The following is a 21,882-nucleotide window of genomic DNA, read 5'->3' as shown; positions in this document are numbered from 1 at the left end:
AATTTCAAGCCTGACAGTCTACAAATTCCACCACCCGTTGCTGCAAGACTTCAAACAGAACACAGATTGTATTTGTCTCAACACTTCAACATTCATTATTAACTAGTCTTTGATGTGGCATATATACCTGTAACCATATAGCTTATAAAAATATTTGGTGTTGCGCCGTCCGCCACAATTGAGTAGCATCGCGAAATATACATGTAATATATTTTAGTAGCGCTTAATACATACAGTGTAATATATTTTAGTAGCGCTAAACTTGATACATACTGTTCAAGCATAGAACGTTATCGCTATGATTCAAGACAATGCAGGACATTCAAAACATTAAGCTGTAAGGAATTAACATTGATCGTAAGTGGTGGAAGGTGTTAGTAGCAACGGTTAAATAATTATGTAGCGCGTGAATCGTACTGGTAAGTCGCCTTATATAAGTTACATACAACATTTATTGATATGATATAACATGACATTATAGGATGATATAACAACAAAATATAATAGTGTGTGTATGTGTACAATCTGGAGTCCACGTGATCCGTCGATCTGCATTGATCCGTGATCCATTGATCCGCTAAACACATATACCCATAAATACGACCCATGGAGTGATTGGAATGACCACAATTGTCCCCACTAACAAAGCTGTTGACAATGTTACCATAGCAATTAACAACACACTAATGACTACACAAATGTTTGTAATTCCACAATAATTAGACTAATGCTAACAGCATCATGGGTGACCAGCTTATCAGACATTCATGATACCTAGATATAGATGTAAAAATGAACCATCCCTGAGCATTTTGCATCTACTGAACAAAGCAGGCTGTTGTGAAACTCAGATATCTTTCTAATGATGGTGGGATGAAGGAATTTCATGATTGTATGGAGAGGGTTGCACGTATTTTGTAAGTACGTTCCTAGTTATTTCAATTCTCCTCTGCTCCGCCCAACTCTGCTGTCATATGCTTGTTAATCCATGCATGCTATTTATTTCCTTGCAGGAATAATCACTCCCCAAGATGGATCGATCGAGTGAAGCCAACTTGCACTACACTTTATTATCATAGTAACAATATATATATATCAGTATTGTTGTACGTAGCTAGCTAGCGGGAGATTTTAAAGCGCCCACCAAGCTTTACCCACGAAACATCACTATCTAGTAGATTCATAGTTTCGTACAATAATAATCATAATTTTAATAAACAATATTATTTTAGTTCATCATGCCACTAAAGGTGCTCAGACAAAACTAACGGATCCTGCAGTGTTAACTGTAGAAGACAGTTAGAAACTCGGCCACTTCAGTGAAAGCAATGACAAAGCAGTAGCGGCAAATAAATGGCTTCTTCAGCTGAGCTGGCTGACACAGCAATGTAACCAATCAGAGCAGGCTTCAACATTGAGTAGCAATAAGGGAGGTGGCATCTGACAATCGATATATTTCATAGCAATGAAGAAAAGACTGTTCTTGACAGTAGTTACAAGGGTGAAAATCAATGGTAGCAACGATTAGCTACAGGTTTTGCAGTTATAGCAAATTTCACTGTCGAGCTCAGCAACGACTCACAAGGCGAAACATTAACAAAACACAGCATAACTCTCTTCATACAAACCATAATTAGATCACGCATCACTTTTATATTATGCATCAATTGATGCTATTTAACTGCGTGTTACGGATCGTATCACGATACAAATACAATAACGACACGTAAAGCTTTTTATGAGGTCTACCGTATCACTTCTGAACCTGCATTGCTCCATTCTACATCGAAAATGTTCCTCCCTATAAAAGTTACCTGTCAATGTAGATGGTCCCATATATTATAGTGGACTACCTAGTGTGATAGTCTACAACTTGCCCAAACAAGCCTGTTTTATTTAAAAAGGTAAACTACATAACAGGTCACCTGCCTGCTACTATGGTGCCGCCTAGGCACTCACTAGCACGCGTAACTTTACTCAAGATTTTATAAATTGCTAATTAAGGGGCGTGACAACTGTTCCACTCGCGACTCTCATGAGCGAATGCCACACTGTATCGCAAGCAAAATAGTTGCCATGCCCCTTAATTAGCTTCTTTTTTTTTTTTTGCGAGTGCGATGTTGCACTTGGGCAGTACCACATACTAGTGGACAATGAACCAATACATCCTGCCACAGTCATCCTGTAATGGTACGCAACCACAACAGCCACTTTTGATGACAATCAACTTTGTAATGATATCAAAGACTTGATGCTTAGCAAAAAGTCTTACCAAAAATTATAACAAATATTACCCATTGTGCTTAAGACTGTTTGTTAAGATTACTGACTTCTTTATATACATATACATTCTAAAACTGATTGTGGGTTTTGGTTATAAAATTCTAAATCAGCATGATAAACATGTAATTGTTTACCTCGTAATAAGGTATACTTAGTGACAATATCAAGCCATTTAAGACAACTATACAAGTTACAATAGGTTACAATGTGATCACAATCTCACAGAAATATTGTCAAAGCATTTCTTCTGCAAAAACGCAAACTTTCACACAGTTAAAAGCATAAATGGAGTCTTGCAAGCTGAGACGGTAAAACAAAAGAGCAACAAGTATAAATTTGTAAATTAATGCCAATTTCACTTTTGCAGTTATAAAATAGTTTTGTGGTTACCTTAGTGTAAATGATGACCTGCTCATCGGTTAACAAAATCACAGCAAAAATGTGAATCAAGCTTACTCAGACTCCACCAGCCTGCTAGTACAACTTTATTCTTTTAGGCCAATACTCTCCCCCAAGTTTCCTGAGGTCGTCCACTCTCAAATAGTTTAATTGGACTTGTACGATTTGTAAGTTGTGTCTATTTAGAGATAGTATAATTGAGACCCTACAAATTTATCAGCGAACAGATTAATCCTCAGGTAAATGTAAACAACAGTGAAGGACAGTGAAAAATAGAGATGTACCCAATCTAGTATCATGTTGCCAGCTGAACTGGACGATTTAAGCAAAAACGGTACAACCAATTTCTGTAGATTGCTTCTTTGACAAACAATAGAATAGTGTTCATTATTTGGAGAAGGGCCACACAATTTTGGTGTGCTACGTAAACCAAGAACTTTAAGATTCATTTTGTGGACAACAATTACAAGGAATAAAACTTTTGTTTAGGTAAACATCAACAGACTACAGTTAAGTACAGTATAGTTACAGTGAAATTAGGATAAACCCTTAGGTATCATTTTACTTCTTGATACATCATGGGTAGAATAATGTAAATTGCATATCCACAGGATGGATGCTACGAAAGTTACAGCACTTTGAGCAAGGTACGCGCATATATTAAGTTTAAATCCAGTTTTCTGAATTATGCGGGTTTAAGGATTAAAAAACTGTAATATCAGTGTCAGTGAGTGGATGAGTAGTAATCAGTTCTACAGGTGGCCTCGATATTTGGCAGAAGCTAACGTCCAAGTTCATTAGTTGGTAGAAACACAGGAAAGGAGAAACAGCAAAAGTTAAAAATTTCCGTCAAATCTCTTGTTGTCCACTTCCACAATGCCCTGACAGTATTGTCACGTAGGACAGCACAATTGATTGTTTACACAGTAATCTAGTCAGATAACTACAAACCATTACACATATCAAATATGGCAAAGCAGCAATCTATCCTGACAATTATCCATGACATGAACCACTACACACACTTGTATGAAAGCAAAGTGATCCACATGAACTGTACAAGGAGAATGGTTAATTTAACACTAGAAGCAAATGTAAGGTATCCACTTTATATCCTAATTTATTGTAAACATGTCCATTACACCACTGACTAGCTAGTGCAGAGCTCGCTCAGGCTCTCCTCAATTATACCATTCAGTCTTAAATTGTCCACTAAACCGTCTGTCATTGTAAGTCCAGTTTGATTAGATTCCATGGCCGCTTTATACTGATACCTTCAACTTTGTCACACTAATGATCATACTTGTGAACAAAGATAAGATTGCTGTATAGACCATCCATTACTCATGTACATCATAACTAGTGCTCCTCAGTTGTTCTCCTCACCACTACTAAGTGGTGACAGATCGCAAATAATTCAACATTAATTGGTACAGATTAACCTTCTGCTAGTCACAAGTAGACCCTAGTTTTCTCACTGCCATCGTGGCATTCTGGTCATGATAAACGCATTAAAGGTAAACTGAATTGGAAAATTCACTTCCCATTTTATCGAATAAATAGGCTTTCTGTATCGTGCAATGCACAAAAACATCTTTTTAATAATTCAATTATGTTTTATACGGAGATATTAAGCCACAAAGTCTAGTCTTGTCACATTGTGAGGCACATGCACGTAAGACAATGAACCAAAAGTACTGTTGTTACTTACTTTACAATGGGAAAGGTAGATAAACAGTTAAAGGCCTAATGTGCAGGTGGCATTACCAAGCTCTCCCTTTTCAACTTCAGTGTTCCAAGAATATTTTAACATTCTGCTGGAAAACAATAGCGGAGTTGTTGTGTAGCTCAACCTGTAGTGCATCGCACTATTGAAGCTTATGCTTCACTGAAGCGATTTGTTCACAAAGCTGGGTTAGCAGTACAATGGTATCTATGTTACACTTTCCTGGGTTGCTTCTCTGTCTGGTAGGGATGGTATGTTCTGCATATCTTGCCAGTGGCACCACCACAATTGTTTTTCGTCATTCCATCCATTGTATTGTACCTTTAAACATATTCAAAACGTCCAAGAAATAAACTTAGACGTGCTTTGACCACTGTACTGTTGCATTTACAGTCAGCGTTATTGAACGTTCTTCACCACAAGACCAGCATAAATTCACTATAACTATCTCTTGTAGGCTAGTAACTGGCTGCAGTACAAGCTCTTACCGTGTTTCAAGTAGTTATGGTAGCTACGGCGTGAAACTAAATCCAATCTAACTGTACATAGACACTTCTGTCGCATTATTGGCACCTCGTGCATATTAAAGTTTCTTTGTCTCATATGTTATGACATTATACAATTGACAACCTGCTACATTTTGGCTGTTTGCAAATGTTTTCACTGTAACATGTTTCCCTCTCATTAGGCACACCCATATCAAGCAACTTGTTCCCTCTAAATTACAAAATATCAGTGGTAAATTTAGATCCGTTTCTGCGGTTTCAACAGTAATCCCCTTATACATTTAGCTTAGTAGCAGTCTAACTAGCTTCATTATTGTTGTATTGACAATTAGAGAAACAACAATATTTCAGTAGCATGCATGCAGTTTCTCTTAATCAACAACATTTCATTGTATATAGCTATTAAACCCTCACTTTTCACCTCCCACTCCATAATCGAGATACTCAAATAGAACAGTCACATAACTACTCTATTGGAACAATCAGAGCTACAAAATTTGTCCTATAGTTAGTAAACATTGGATTTACTGTAATTGTTAACTGAAAGCCTAAAATGTGATTTCAGAGCTAGAAAAGTTTTCAGGAGAAATGTCCCCAGACACCTTATTTTTATACCAACATTCAGAAGCCCCCTTTTAATAAAAATAGTCGTATTTACTTTCAGGTTAAATCGTATAAAACAATAGGAAAAGATTTGGATGTATGTGTGACAATAAGTCACCTAACTAAATGTGCTGTAGGCGTGTACAATGCATTATAAAAATTTTAAAAAAATAATAAGAGCTTCATATGTGACCGAATTATGGAAAACCGTCGATATACACACAATAGTACTTTTGTAATAAAACGCATTTAAAAACTATGGGTAAAAAAAGCAAGCTCCAGAAAAAAAATTATGCAAGTTTTTATTGCCTCAGTGGTGGGCAAACTAAGCATCCATTTGAGAAATCCTGAGTATCATTGTGTTCACCTGTTCATAGGGAGTACAAAAAGTTTTGTTTCATTTCCATACACGAAAGGATTTCAAAGTTACAGACGTTTATTTATGTTGCGGTGACGAAAGAATTTACCGACGATCATTTTTCAATGAATTTGCCTTCCTTCTCGAACACAGAAGCATGCCTTTGGCAAAACTATACCTTAGTAGATGCACCAATTTATGGCGAACACAATGAGCGAAGATTCAATTCTGTACGCTATTGTATCAATAAGTTATGATGGTTAATGTAAGTGCCTGTAGATTCTTTTCTCGATAGCTTCAATTTATTTGTTCATCCGGATGTCTAGTGCTATATTTCCAACGCTACTTAACTTATGAAGCTGAAACTTAGCTAGTCCATTCTTCTGTCCCTGTAGAAAACAAAGAACAAATAAAATGCATTTTGAAAATTGTGTGGATATCGACGGTTTTCTAAAATTAGGTCACATATATAAAGCAGAGAGCATTCAGGTCACAACTGGTTTCAGATGGACCACTCCAAAAATTATTTTTGGTTTAAGTAAAACCACTCAAAAATAACGACACATTACAATTCATCATTTCACTACCCCAAATATTTATAATACAATGTGCAACAATCGATTGTGGGTTTTAGTTTTGTAACCACAATCAACAACATTTGACTAAATCTGATACAGAACATTTTCTTTGCATAGAAATAAAAACACCAGTTAAACTAATTCCCATTATTTGAACCAGAAACACCTTTGCTGAAAAAGTACGAACACTCACATTACATAACTCATGCAATAATCGCAAGTCACACATTAAATATCGCCCAACCATATTTCATGCATATAAATCACACTTTACTATAATAATCCCACTTACTGACCCAGGAATTTGCCTGTTTACAGGTTTTGTCAATTGAATTTGTCACTTTGGCAATTGAATTCGTCCCATTGGCAATTGAATTCATCACTTTGGCATTAGAATTAGTCCTGTAACAAGAATGGCAGCTGGAGGAAACACGAAACCAAGATGTAGCAGCTGCTACAAGACCTTGTGCAGGTACAAATGTAGTAAACAACTCTTCATAAGGTGATAATTCTTCCATTCTTCAGCAACATTTACAACTGTACTATACCATTAGCAGTAGGCGTGGTCACTCGCAAACAAGCTAATTAACTTGCCAAAGCTATCAGCTTCTGTACAACCAGCTTCAATCACCTTCTAGTGTCTCAAGCATAACTCTCCATGCTGAAAATGATTCACTTCGTGATGAGAGGTTGTTTTCACAAACACAATTTAATTATGATGAATTGTAGTGCCAACGTGACGAATTCAATTGCCAAAACCTGTAATAAAAAGCATTAGCTGCTAACGAGTCATACAGTCACACTTCAACGCTATGAAACTGTTTTTTCGTCACTTTGAATTTCAAGCCATCTGAACAATGGAAGGATCAGAGTTACAAAGCAAATTGGTCCGCATACATACAATAATAGAACTGAGATACTCAACACTGTTTCAAGGTCATGCGTGGCTCAGAGTAGGTTGGACACAACACCAGTGCCACAGGAAATTACGTGATATTGCAAGACAAGATATTGTACGATATTGACCAATTCCAAGAAATGGAGCATAACTCGCTATGAATTTGATCAAGTAATAAAACTATGTTAACAACTTAACCACTAACATGACAAGGGTCCACACCTAAAAAATCGAATCAAATTGAACATTCTATTCAAGAGATATTTACACAGTGAGTTAGATAATTTCTCCGTACATTCCAACTTATAAACACTAGTTAGTTGTCCATTGACTTAGTTTTCATTGGTGCATACAGTCCACCGATTCCCTCATCAACTTTCCATTGAATGTGATACATAGATGAGACACCTTGGAAGTTACAGTCCGGATCATGTTGCAACTTGGATATCTGCCAGTTTAGCAATTGTAATCACTGTCAATATCATAATATATATTCACCATTTCTGAGTAAAGTATGGCTCAGGCATCACTGGTGTCTTCAGCTTATTTCTGAAGTTTCCTTTCCTTTCGCTTTACTTCCCTCCCTTTTACTTTACCTTCTTTGTCTCACACCTCTCCTAATTATTTCTCTTAGCCTCTTGTTCCTTTTCTCTTCTTTTTCACTTTCTAAAATTACCACTAAAACATATATAGAATATTCATGATGTATAGATCACATTATTGGGACCTTGTACAGACGTGTAGCCGATAGCTAGACATTCAAACAATATGCACTCCTAATCTTCTCACAAGATCATTTATTAACCCTTTTTTGATATTTCTTAACTGTCATGGATTGTTATAGTTACTTCTCTACCTGTTTTCTCAGTCCCATGGCAATCTTGCTAATTTATCATTAGAGTCTCGAGGTTTATCTTCTCCAGGGCTAGTTTTATCGTGAATGAGGTTTTGTCCATGCTTCAGCCATCCAGAATTACGCAATTAGTACTGTAGATGGAACACCATGTAGTTCTTCTGCTTCATTCGCCCTGTTTCATTCAACAAAATCACATTCATTGCGAAGCTCATCACCTTTCAGTATTACCCGGCGATTCATCAGCTTGTAGTGCCAGTTCAACACCACTACGTTTGGTGCCTTTCCATGTTTGATTTCTAGTCTTTATGACATCATAAGAGCCCGGAAGGGAGAACAAGTTCAACAGTCTCTTAACTTACGTGTTCGTAAAATCACGTAATTATTTGGATACCACCGGTCGATAATTGGTGTAGCCCAGTGGTCAATAATAGGTAGTGGTCGATGATCGATGACTTACGCTACTATAATAATTTCAGGTTTAACTCCCAACCACTATTAAGGTGCCCCATACTACCGCATCAAGACACACGGTAGAGCGTCGTGCGACCAAGAAAGCTGGCGACCACACCATGAGTATATTGATAGGAAGAAAGGAAACAGCCTTTTCATGCATCCATAGCTCCATGGCCCTTTCTCCAAAGCACACCATTTTTGCATCATAGCTGTTCCCCAGGTAGGGTACGCCACACAGCAAATTTGATTAAACTTGCAACAGCCATTTGCGAGATATAGGCATTCATAATTTCTTATGCCGTATGAAGGCTGCGGGGACTTCAATTTCTTTTCACACACGTTGCAAAACTTGCTATAAAATGCAAACGTGTAACTTGATTGCCTCGATTTTTGGCACAGATGAAGAGCATGTAACGGTGGATTCACGTACCAAGTTTGTTGTGAATCTCAGGAATATTCAAGGAGTTACAAACATTTATTCACATAAAAAAATCAAACTTCTGTCATGGCTACAGGATAAACCAAGTATAGAAATAACTTGGAAAATTGGTGTGTAGATAGGCTGATCATTGTAGCAGTGCCTTTTGATAGTTTGAATAGCAACAGACTTACAGATACAAAGTTATAAAGCAAAAACCAAGCAAGTGTAAAATCGCAGGATCGAGATACTAGCACAGTCACCGCGGGATACAAAAGGTGTGCAAAAAATGTCAAAAAAGAAACTTACCATAGTTCAAACCAGGGACCTCCATACCTAACACCTGCATCCTTAACCACTGGACCACTGCTACCTTGGCTGATCACTTCACTTAATTTCTGCTTTATAAATGAAATTTCTAGTTGAAATTCAACTGTTTATAATTTCATAGATCTACCAATAGAAGTACTAGATTGTTCTAGAACATTCTATGTATGTTCTATTAGAAGTCCTCAAAAAAATGTGCACTCTAATAGAGTATTACAATAATATTTTCAAATATTGAATTAAATCATGCAATGAAATACATTTATAATTCTGTCTTCAATAATCATCATTGTATCTACATAGAAAAGAAGAAATGTGAGTGAAAACAAACCTCAAAGTTAGCCATAGGCTGGTTTTGGGGCCTTTTACTATGTCCAAAGTAGGACAAAGGTTTGGAAGCTATGAAGATTTTATAACCTTTTATCCCCCCCCCCCCCCCCCCCCCAAAGTTTCACTGTCACACTCGCATAACTCACCATAAAAATTCTCTGAACACTTTAAAATATTTGACATGTAAAACACACACAGTCTAATGGATGTTCCATACTCCTCTGGTCATAGCTGGTTTCAGAAATGACCACACAAAAATTAAATTAATGACATTTCTTCATCCTCATAAGATACTACCTCACCAGTGATTATTTATACCACTACTGATAACAATGAATTGTGGGTTTGAGTTTTGGTAACCTTAATGACTTCCAAGGTAGCATTGAACCAATTAAGGGCAGCCGTACAATTAATTGTGATAAAACACAAACAAACAAGTAAATCCACATACAGGGTGTACCACGGCGAAGTTTCTCAGAGGACTACTAGAACAAGGTCTATCAGACCACCTAGCTACTGTTGTTGATACAACTAACATCATTCACGCTTTAAAAGTCTTAGCTTGTCACAACTCTGTGGGCACCAGTAGCCATCGAGTGATCACTGTTATATGGAGTGCACCCTGACTAGCAGTCTTCTTTCTCGCTAAATAACTTCAAAATTATGCACCAGATCACCAAAATTTGGTATAGGCATTGGGTAAGCGTTATTCTATAATTGCATGCAAATTTTTGTGATTCAGGCTTGATGGTGTTGTTAGCCAGTTGTAGACCACAAATGTGTGCTTTCACTACTACCGAGAGTAGCGTTTAAGTAAGGATTACATTGAAAATTTTGCGCACCGCCCAAAATTCCGCCTTCAAAAATCATCCTAGGGACATTTTACGAGACGAAAATAGTGCTATTCCCCATATAATACATAAAATAGCATTAAATACAACAAAACATTTACAGGCGGCGGAATATAAAATTGAAGCAGCACACAGCCACCATTGTATGCCACAATAACAAACTCACCAGTGGGATGCATTATGAATCAGACCACCTCATTACATAAGTTCATGCTGTGCTACTAATGCTAAAAACCAGGCACCCAAGCAGTTGACACAATCCAATGTAACTAATCAATCTTGTACCGTATTTCTATATTTATAAATCGTTAAAAATATTTCGTCGAAGCTAGCATCTGATGAAAATTAATTACGAGAAAATTTTTATCAACGTAATATTAGAGAAGTTGAATAAATTCAGTTAACTGCTTTCTGGCCACCTGGATCAAAGCTTGGCCGTTGGCATTTCAATAGTACGTCTTTGCTGCAGTATTTTAATAAAACAAGAATGGCCTCCTGCATCCCAGGGGAGAGCTGCCACTGGGTCCTCGCCTGGGGATTTCGCTGCCAGCGATATTGTTGGCAATGATGCCACGTCATATGATAGACAGCTACTACAGGACCCAGTAAATGAAATAAATAATATATATATATATATATATATATATATATATAAAGAACTTTGCGTGGGAGTATCAAAGCAAAAAAGTGTTCTATATTGGGCAGTTATAGAACACTTTAATAGACCACATTTCTATATCAGGTAGTTATAGAACTGCCAGGTCTATTTGTGTAGGCTGTTAGCCTACTTCGAGTGAGTAATCACTCATTCTGGTCAGTACAACCAATCAACCAAGCCAGTGTAGGCTGATAGCCTGACTGTGCTGGCTGACCAGTCAACCCAACCAGTAAGAGCCAAACCACATGATTTTATTTATAGACACACTTGAAGATTCTGACGATGATTTCTTGTGGTCAGCAGCAGTGAACGTTCTTAGTACGTTTTGCTCACATAAACGGATGAGTCCTAGGAATATCACGGAAATATGCTTATTAATATACCACAATCAAAAACTTTATGTATTGAGAAGACGGACTAGACTCACAAAACGACTAATGAAGGTGCAGCACAGTGCAACGCACACAGGCGGAATGCCTATTCTATCGATGATAACACTCCTCCGTGAGTTTCTAACTGTTTCGTGCGTGTGTCTTGTGTGTACCTCAAGTTAACAGTTCTCTATACCAGATAAAGCATTGCCTTTCGCTCGTGCTATACGGGAAATATAGCACTCAAAGAGTGGTCTCGAGACGAAACCACTCTTTTCGTGCTATATTTCCCATATAGCACTCGCGGCAGTGCTTTATCTAGTACATATATATGTATATATACGAATATGTAAATTGCATGGAAAATTACTGTCTTGTTTTTTTAAAAGCTATTACAGCAACTGTTTAAGGCTTCAGCTGCATTTCTAATGGCCTAAACGTTGATGATTTTACAGTAAAACATCGCTGGAGAGTCCACCACTATAAAAGTGAAACCCTCGTTTTTAGAAGTCTGGATCTCGAAGTAGATCCGCCCTTCAAAGACATTATTAGCTAGTTACCTCACAAAAAAGACGACTACCCAACGTTAACAAATGCTAGAGACAACTCCTTGGGTACTACACCTGTTCACCCTCATCTTACGCACACGTATTCACACTTCCCTAAAATCACGTGTTTGGGTTGTGGCACGTGCCGCTATTATTAAGTGCCACAATTATTAATTATATTTCGAGAAGAACAAAGAATCAGATGAATGATGAAAGCAAACAGCATGGTGCAGTAGACAGAACATAATCGGAACAACAGATTCATGAATCCGACATCATTACCTTGATTGTCTGAAATTTCTGGAGCCGTACACCTAGCGCTACCGGGTCTTACAGCAGGCAGGCTGGCAGACGAAATGTAGGTGAATTTCGAAAATTTTAAAACTCACTGTACATCGAAACATTCGACTTTTCACTTCATTTACCCAAGGTACAGCATCATTATAACAGTACTAATGCATTCCAGGTGGTTCTTTCGGGTAAAACTTATTGCAAGGCCCTTTTTTAAGGTGCGAAAATCCACAAAACCATATGATTTCTTACCAACCCCTACTATACAGTACTATCGTACTGTATGATACTTTAAACAGCATTGTAGTGTTCACCATGTTTGCAGAATTTGGAAAATTTACATACAAAAGATACACACACACGTACGCACGTACACACACACCTTTCCTTGTCTCTAACCTGACAAACTCTATCCTCAGAAATCTTTGCTCCGTGATGCTTTCAGTTGGACACAACCATCTACGGTGACCAAGTGTTCCTATCATCCAGCTATGAAGTGAGAAAGGACATACATAGATTTAAAAATAGAAAGCTACTACTTCTAAAAATAACTAGCTAACTCGTCTACTAATGTAACCAATAAGCTTCTAATTTGTCAGTTATTGCAATTTTGGATTTTGTAATTCATTAAATACTTCTATACACAGTTGCTTGTCAAACATACAAATTACATATAGAATATCTGTTTTACAGTGTATCTATTGTGCACATTCACTTGACAAAACCTTGAGCTATCTATCTGCCATTGATTTTCATTGGCAATTGTGTAGGGGACATGCTCCTTTTAAGTCAAAGAGGATAGGCTTTACCTGGTAGCCTACAGGCCCTGTTAAAGTCTTTTTCGGATGTTAAACACCAATGGGAAAGCCGTTTACAAAGTTTGTAGAGAGTCACTATACCCATATTTTAAACTGGATATTGAAACCATCTTCAAGCCAAAGCATACCAGTGCAGAAGTACAATATAGGCTTTATTTCTCACATACTGGCCACACACTCTGGCTGTATTAATGATTTTGTTCACATGGCTGCACACGGACAAACCTAGATAGGTACAAACACACATTTCTACGAAAACAATTTCAGTAAACAGCCAGCATTCGGTCGGCTATGGGTACGCACCTGGTTTAAAAGACACCTAGTGAAACAATGGATCAGAGGCTGCCTACATCAGCGGGTATACTAGTGGACACTAATTCACTAGTATATCTGCAGATGTAGGTGAACTCTTTTGTTTCACTACTTTTTTATATTTCCATATGATCCACTTAAAATTCTTAATTTTTCCTTGTACTTGTTTGTTTACCTTTTTGTAACATAATTATGACTGGTGAATCTGTGTGTACCACATAAAAACAAAGAATAGTGTTAGCTAGACACATCAACAGATTTTTATGATTGCACACTCTTAACTATAAATTACTTCATTTTCAGCTCAGCCCATTACACATGAAGAACAATGCTAGCACAAAAAGCATCTTGGCAATCGATCAAATGTATGCCTACATGCAAGACATTATGGTTAAGGTGGCACTGAACCGATTTAGTCCAGCTGCACAAAACAATTTGTTTCAACCCACGCACTTAATGAGCTATTTTAGGGTAGCCCAAAACTTTGCTAGTGTACAACTTAATCTACACCTAAAATGCTATTGTGATAGCCTGTGATGCTTAAGCTTAACATAAAAAGTTTGTGAAGTAACACGCCTTCATTTTTTGTCTATATAAGTGAGAGTTTCAAGCCGATTTTTAAACGGCAAATGAACAACCTAGTGTTCAGCCATTCCGGTTCCAACCATTTCTCACCTTGTAGAACAATTGTACACTTTCCTTTTCACTAATAACAATATGGAATGCAATGAAAATCCATACCTGTGGACTACACCATTGGCTAACACCATTGGCCAACAACTCCATCAAGCACAAATCACAAAAATTCAAGCATACTATTGTAGAGTAACGCATATCCTATGCCTATACCAAATTTGGATGGTCTGTGGTACATAATTTGAAGTTATTTAGTGAGAAAGGAGACAGTGTGGCTAGTCAGTGCACTTTCCATATAACCAGAAGCTTATAAGTGCAAGCTCTTGGTATGACAGTAATCATGCGATGGCAGCTGGTGCCATTTTCTAGTGAATTAACCAGAGTTGTGACAAGCTAATAGTTTTAAAGCATGAATAACATTACTTGTATTACCAACAGTAGCTGGGCAGTCTTATAGAGCTTGTTCTGTTGGCCCACTGAGATGCTTTGCTGTTGTCTACCACAAACACGCTATCAATTATTTTTGTGTGGCTGCCCATAATCCATTCAGCACCACCTTTAATGAAGCCACCTTTAAGGCCTTTTCACACTACAGTCGAATGCGCATCGAAGCCGGATCAAACGATTTCACACCTGAACCGGATTGACCGCAATGCGCATTCAATCCGGTATCATGTTAATCCACTTCGAGAGGTGAATTGGCCGGACTTAATGCGCATTAGCTCAATTAGCAAGAGGCGCCGTACAGTCTCCTGATATCTCGCACAAAGCATGGCTATCGCGCCAAGACTAAAGCGACGGCATACCTAATGTTATACTCGGCTTGTGGAAGTGATATGGTAACCATGAGTGAGTGTCGAAGGAATAGCGTACTCTTCTGAAATCATCGTACCCGGTACAGGTTTCCTCTTAAAAATTAACCAGCTTCTTGGCACCCAACATTTTGTAACTGTACTAGCAACATACTTCGCAGCGAATACTTTTCTGACTCCAAGGAATACGAAGAAGGTAGTACAATGACTGACGCCATTTAAGTTTTTGTTACGTAATTGGGTAATTAATCACGTGTTATGAAAGCGAATTGAATTCAGTTACTCACACGTAGTGTGAAATGTATTGATGCGCATTCGATCCACTCTCAGTCTGACCACAGCTGGATCCACATTCAATGCGCATTAAGTGTGAAAAGGCCTTTAATGAAGCACACTTTGGGTCAAAACTGGTTACAGGAATGACCACTGCAAAAATTGTTTTCTCTTACTTGTGAGGAACTACACAATAACAAAACTGATAACGATACTCAACACTGAACTGGTTATATAATGTAGTTTGTAACAACTGATTGTGGGTTTGAGTTTCATGAATATCAAAGAAGACATTTAGTGGGCTATTATTACACGTTTTTGCAATTGAATTTGTCACCTTTGCAGTTGACTTTGTCCCGTTTGCAGTAGAATTCGTCCTGTTTGCAATTGAATTCCTCAATTTTGCAATTGAATTAGCATTTATTTAGCAATTGGATTAGCAAAAAAAAAGACTGGCAGCTGCAGTAAACATGAAAACAAGATGTAACAGCTGCTTCATGATCTTGTTGAAGTACAACTGTTGTAAACAACTGTTTTTAACCCTTAAACCTGCAACTGTTTTATAAAATGCAAGCACTGAAAATGCATAATCCAGTAAACTGGATCGCATGCATGCCTTGTAAAACTAAACTCTATAACACAAACACTGTTATAGCTATCTAAAAATGACAAACACCATCTTACTCACTGTTAAATTTTGGTTTGAATGGTCCCATACTTTGTTGTGTCCATCCAACCCAGAAACACTCGCTTCACTTTAATAGAGTAAAAGAGCCGTCTTTCCGTCTTCCTTCTTCACATGATGATGTACAAAGGGTCATAACTCAGCTGTACTTTGTCGTATCGACTTTTGCTTGGTGTCACGTTACTCCTCAAGTGATGGCGATTCAGTTGATATATAGGTATCATGTGATAACGTCACTGTCGGATGAGCACAATGGCGATACGAATGTGGAAGAACTGAAAATGATTCAGCACATTGTAGTGAGTGAGTTCCTTGTTTGTATGTTAAAGTTTATATACTGGCAGATAGCTTACTCTTTGCCAATTAATAAAATCTGTTTTTCGAAGCGATCAGATAAACGCTTCATGAGATATGCTTGTTTGTAACCACCTACGTAGATTGGCAAAAGTATTGTGCATTTTCAATTCATTTTTTATCAAATCCAGTTTCCTGGATTATGCAGGATTAATGGTTAAGGTACTAATTCTTCTGCTACAGCTTCTTCAGCAACATTCACAGTTGTGCTTCGCCATTAGTGATGGGTGTGGTCACTCACAAACAAGCTAATTAACTCTAATGTAGTTAGTTTATTGCAGTCAATATAATTAGCTAATGCGACAAATTCAATTGCAAAACCGACGAATTCAATTACAAATGACACAAATTCTACTGCAAAAGTGACGAACTCTACTGCAAATGGGACAAAGTCAATTACAAAGGTGACATATTCAATTGCAAAAACCTGTAATAAGTTCTTGTATCTACTAAAAATTGTTAAATATAGCAATATTAGCTTATTGCGTCTAATAAACATAATCACTTATTCCCAGATGGACCCTGCATTATAAAAAAATTTTTAAACACATAATTCCCGATGCACAATTTCACGAGTACGACTATCATAAATCCAGTCCCAGTTATCGTCCCAGAAATATTCTTGCCTAATAAACAAAGCATTGCTGCTATTTGAGTTATACAACACACTTACGGACATGCTAATTGTCTTTTTTTTTTCTCTCAACTTTGAATTTCAAGCCATCTGACAGGCCAAAGAGAAAGCAGATGAGTGGCCAACATATACATCATATACAATAACCATTTTAATCGTCGAATCATCAACACTATTTCAAGGTCATATGTAAGTTGGACACAAACTATAGACACAATCATTAGCACAGTTCAAATGGTAATACAGGATATTGCTTGATAATATCCACAGTTTAGGAGCCCTATTGGCAATAATCAGAATTCGTTAATAAACACACACACACACACACACACACACCTACCCGCACGCACAAAGTGAAGCACTTGTTTATCATATTTGATAGCACACCAAAACGAAATGGTGCCCCAAACTAATTTTAAATCACATACGTAGCACCTTTGAGGACCACATTGGTTTTCAACTATGCAGGAATGCATAACATTGTTTACAATCAAACAAACAAACAAAAAAAACAGTAGTCTATATGGAACAAAGATGGACTATTCTTTGGTATACTCTCAGCAGTAATTTCACAAACTACGTACAATAATATCTAAACAGTACTTGTGATATAAAGTGATGAACGGGTGATGCTATCTCCTCTAAGCGTCCTTTTCGCATCCTCTTCTTTCATGTGATACTTTGTATACCTACTGAATCGCCATCACATGCTGAGTCTAGCTTAATGGCTTAGAACAGAACAACGTTGCTGACCAAAGTAGCGGATGTAGAGTATATATAATGGCGGACAATAATGGAAAAGCTACTTCCTTTGAGCGGACTAGCAGTGAGAATTTTCTTTGAATGAAGCGATGCTTGGTATGACTTTCGTCAGGAATCTCATGGTGAGTATCACGGTGTTAGCAAATTCTTTGTAATGTGTATAGCAGATACAAAGCATTAAGGATTTGTACAAGTCCAAATCCATTAGACTTCAAGGATTACAAATAATGGAGGGAGAGTATCTAACGGGTAGTGTTAAAAGCCATAACGGAATGGAACGGAACAGAACAGAACCAATTGGGATGTACCTAGTAGAAAATAGTTTTAAACGGATTTTGCACTACTCCAAACAACACACAGTGACTAGAACTGTGCTAGAATTAGTTCTTCTACTTATATAGGCATGCTAGAAATCGTGATCTTGAAGTTTCTATTTAATGCCTGCCACGTGGCATATTGTGTTTTTACCAATACATTAAATTCTATTTAATCGTGATGTAGAATTACTTCCCTATCATTCTTAAAGATGAACTACTGTAGTATTTTCATGTTATTGTTGTGTCCAAACATTTAGTAACAGTAAGAATGGTTTTCTGAACTCTGGCAATAATTTATGAGAGTTAACCACAGTGCACCTTAGTGGCTATGAATTATATGTTTACAGTGTTACAAAATAATAGTTAAGCTTGCACGTTAAATGATTTTTTTTCAATTCAAAATGCATTCTTGCAGTAGGCTTTAACAGAAACTTCGAGCAGGTGATTTCTAGCATGCCTACACGTAGAAGAAAACTAACTGTACCACAATTCTATTTACTACATACTGCATAAATCATTTTTACTGTTAAGATATTCTCCCTCCTCTTTTATTACCTCTTGGTTACACCAAGGATTAAAAAAACAAGTCTAACACACACAGTATGTGTTTCCACCCTCTGGTCATAGCTGGTTTCAGAAATGACCACACAAAAAATTAATCATTAATAAAAATCATCACATCATCCACAACACTACCAGTTACACTTTTTATTACTTCACTACTGACTATTTATATTACTACTGAAAACAATTAATTGTGGGTTTGAGTTTTGGCAACCTAAAAGACTTTAATAAGTGAAATATGTTGATATCCCTGAGCAGAGACCAAAATAATGGACTACTCTATTATCCCTTAAACCAGAAAACTGAATTTGATTAAGAAACAAATTGAAAACGCACAATACTTTCGCCAGTTTACATAGGTGGCTACAAACAAGCATATCTCATGAAGCGTTCGTTCAACTGTTTAGAAAAACAGATTTTATTAATTGGCAAAGAGTAAGCTATCTGCCTGTATATAAATTTTCAACATACAAACAAGGAACTCATTCACTATAACACGCTGAATCATTTTGCGTCCTTTCGCATTCGTATTGTCATTGTGCTCATCTGACATTGATGTCATCACGTGATATCTACATACCAACTGAATCGCCATCACACGAGGAGTAACATGACACCAAGCAAAAGTCGATACGACAAAGTATGGCCGAGTTATGGCCTTTTGTACATTGTTATGTGAAGAAGGAAGACAGAGGGATAGTTCTTATACTCTTTCAAAGTGAAGCGGGTATCTCTGGGTTGGATGGATGCAACGAAGTATCGGACCATTCAAACCAAAATTTAACTGTGAGTAAGATGGTGTTGGTCATTTTAAGATAGCTTTAACAGTTTTTGTGTTATAGAATTTAGTTTTACAAGGCATGCATGCGATCCAGTTTACTGGATTACCTGACAAGTAATTTAAAAGCCATAATATTTGCTCCATCATGTTAAACTTTGGCTAAATCTTCAAATTCGCCTAATGATGATAACAGCAAAATTAATATTTGCACATATAGTCCAATTGGTATTCTTAATTGATAACAATTGACTGAGCCAATGTACGTATGACCTACCACACCCTTCAGTAGTACGTAGCTGAACCAAGCAAATAAAAAAACCACACACACTGAGAACTAATACTTTACACAACAAAACTCCTCATACGTGCTTGTGACCTCGTGTAAGATTACCGAGTTTTCTCAAAGCCAAACTGTTGGTTTGCACTACAGTACAATATTACAACCCATCACTTGCATACATGTCTTGCAGAGTTAGATAAATCTATATACAAAAGATACAGAAACACAGACACGCACGCACGCACGCACGCACACACACACCTTTCTTTGTCTCATACTCTAATATAGCGATTCAGAAACTTCTTCAGCAAAATCATTGTTCCATCAGTATACAGCAGTTATAGTTGCTTGGTGATGCTTTAATTTACAATTGGACACAACCATCTCATGGTGATCATGTGTTCCTATCATCCAGCTATAAAGTGAGAAAAGTACATAAAAAATAAGCCAAGAAAATTCCTCTATTAGCAAAGCACCTACTATCCCTCTACACTGCCAATGTTACAAGCATGTGACTGCTGTTTTGTACTGCCTGACAAGGATCTATTACCCTATAAGGCTAGATACACTATGTTCGGTTGTTTTACATTAAAAGAGTGACTGGTTCATTATCAAGACTTGTAATAAGTGCACACATCGACCTCAAACACTGTGATTATTTTGCTCACATAACACATTACATTCATCTTCAAATGACAAGAACTGGTGGTTAACCACCGTAATGGTTATAGTTAAGCCTCACTACTAATGTCATAACTTGCAACATACCATATAGAGGGAAACTTTGGTAGGGATAAAATTTGTGGCGTTAGCAAATTCTTTCTAATGTGTACAGAAGACACAAAGTACTAAGGACTTCAAGGGTTACACTCGCCAAATTCTAAATGCAGTCTGGCAGCTCCTCTGGTCACAACTGGATTCAGAAATGACCATACAAAAAAATATCACTTCAATTGCAACATACAAATTCCATGATCTCATTACTTCACCAAAAACCTTTTATACTACTACTGATAACCACGAATTGTGGGTTTGAGTTTTGCAGCCTCAATAAGTAAAATAACATGCTAATACCTCTAAACAGGGCTACCTAGGGACCAAAGTCTTGAATAAAAGCAAATTGCTAGAACGCTACTTTAAAATCTCACTTAGTGGTTAAGGTGTATACACCTCTTAAACTAACAAGGCATGAATTAAAAAGAGGGAGTTTGTAAAACGCGGAATACGGAACAGCGGAATTACAGAATAACTGAATAAGAAAAACTTATGTTTTGCAGATTGTACAAATAATTATATGCTCTATAGTAACTATACTTTATTTACCTTGTAACAGCTCTGCATGGCATGCCACGGAGATGGATAAACAGCAGCTGGGTGAGCGTTAAATAGGATGAGCACACAACTAATCATCCTAGAACGATCTACCTTCGCTAAACTTGCTTATCTATAGAATCTCCTTGACAACTCAGCAATATTGTTGAACAATTTTGTATGCAGCGGGCCTAGGAACAAGTTGAAATTAGCCAATCTGCGTAAACCGCTAACAACTAATAGTCCAAGCTGTGGCAGTACAGTGTATTGGGTAAGAATTAACATATAGAAAATGCACACTAACCTACAAAGCAGTTGGAAATATTCCCATAGAACGCTCAATACTGACATTCATAAATATGGCCAAAATATGGTGTAATAAATGAAAATTTACGGCACCAATTTTAGTCGTCAAGAAGATGGAAAGCTCTATATTCCTTAGTTGATAGTGCTACAAGACTAATATAAGAACTAGTTCTATTCTTAGGTCAACCTAGCTGGCCTTCATGTGTATCCAACCAAATGTATTAGAATCACACTATCAAGTTAGTGGAGTTCAGTTGAGGAGTCAAGTGGTGGTGTTTGTCTTTAAATAGATTTCAAAACTATTCAGATCGGATCAAGAGTGTAGATAAGTAAAGGTAGATCGTTGTAGGATGATTGGTTGTGTGCTCATCCTATTTAATGCTCACCCAGCTGCTGTTTATTCATCACCGTGACGTGCCATACAGAGCTGTTACAAGTATAATTACTATAGAGTATATAACTATTCATACAATTTGCAAAAGAAAAGTTTTGCTTATTCCATTATTCAGTGTTTTACAAGCTTCGAATTAAAAAGGTACTGCACATGCCTGTGGGACCTTGAATGCATATCCATTAATCTAAT

General features: G+C 37.1%; 1 long non-coding RNA gene across 11 annotated transcripts in view; it reads right to left on the bottom strand.

Annotated features, from left to right (window-relative positions):
- LOC136247434 (uncharacterized) overlaps positions 1 to 21,882 on the bottom strand; it is a 67,117-nt gene that overhangs the window by 42,274 nt on the left and 2,961 nt on the right. For 10 of the 11 annotated variants that reach the window (XR_010697538.1, XR_010697535.1, XR_010697536.1 and 7 more), the window contains exons 3-4: positions 19,944 to 20,097; positions 12,854 to 12,943 (exon numbers count right to left, since the gene is read on the bottom strand). This is a non-coding gene — a long non-coding RNA (uncharacterized lncRNA). Of the gene's footprint in view, positions 1 to 12,836; positions 12,944 to 19,943; positions 20,098 to 21,882 lie in introns of all 11 variants that reach the window. The other variant, XR_010697532.1, reaches the window with a different exon arrangement.

This window comes from Dysidea avara, chromosome 2 (assembly GCF_963678975.1).
Source record: "Dysidea avara chromosome 2, odDysAvar1.4, whole genome shotgun sequence".
Classification (NCBI taxonomy): Eukaryota; Metazoa; Porifera; class Demospongiae; order Dictyoceratida; family Dysideidae; genus Dysidea; species Dysidea avara.
Note: the sequence above shows the minus strand (reverse complement) of the source record. Positions and strands in the feature narration are given on the sequence as shown.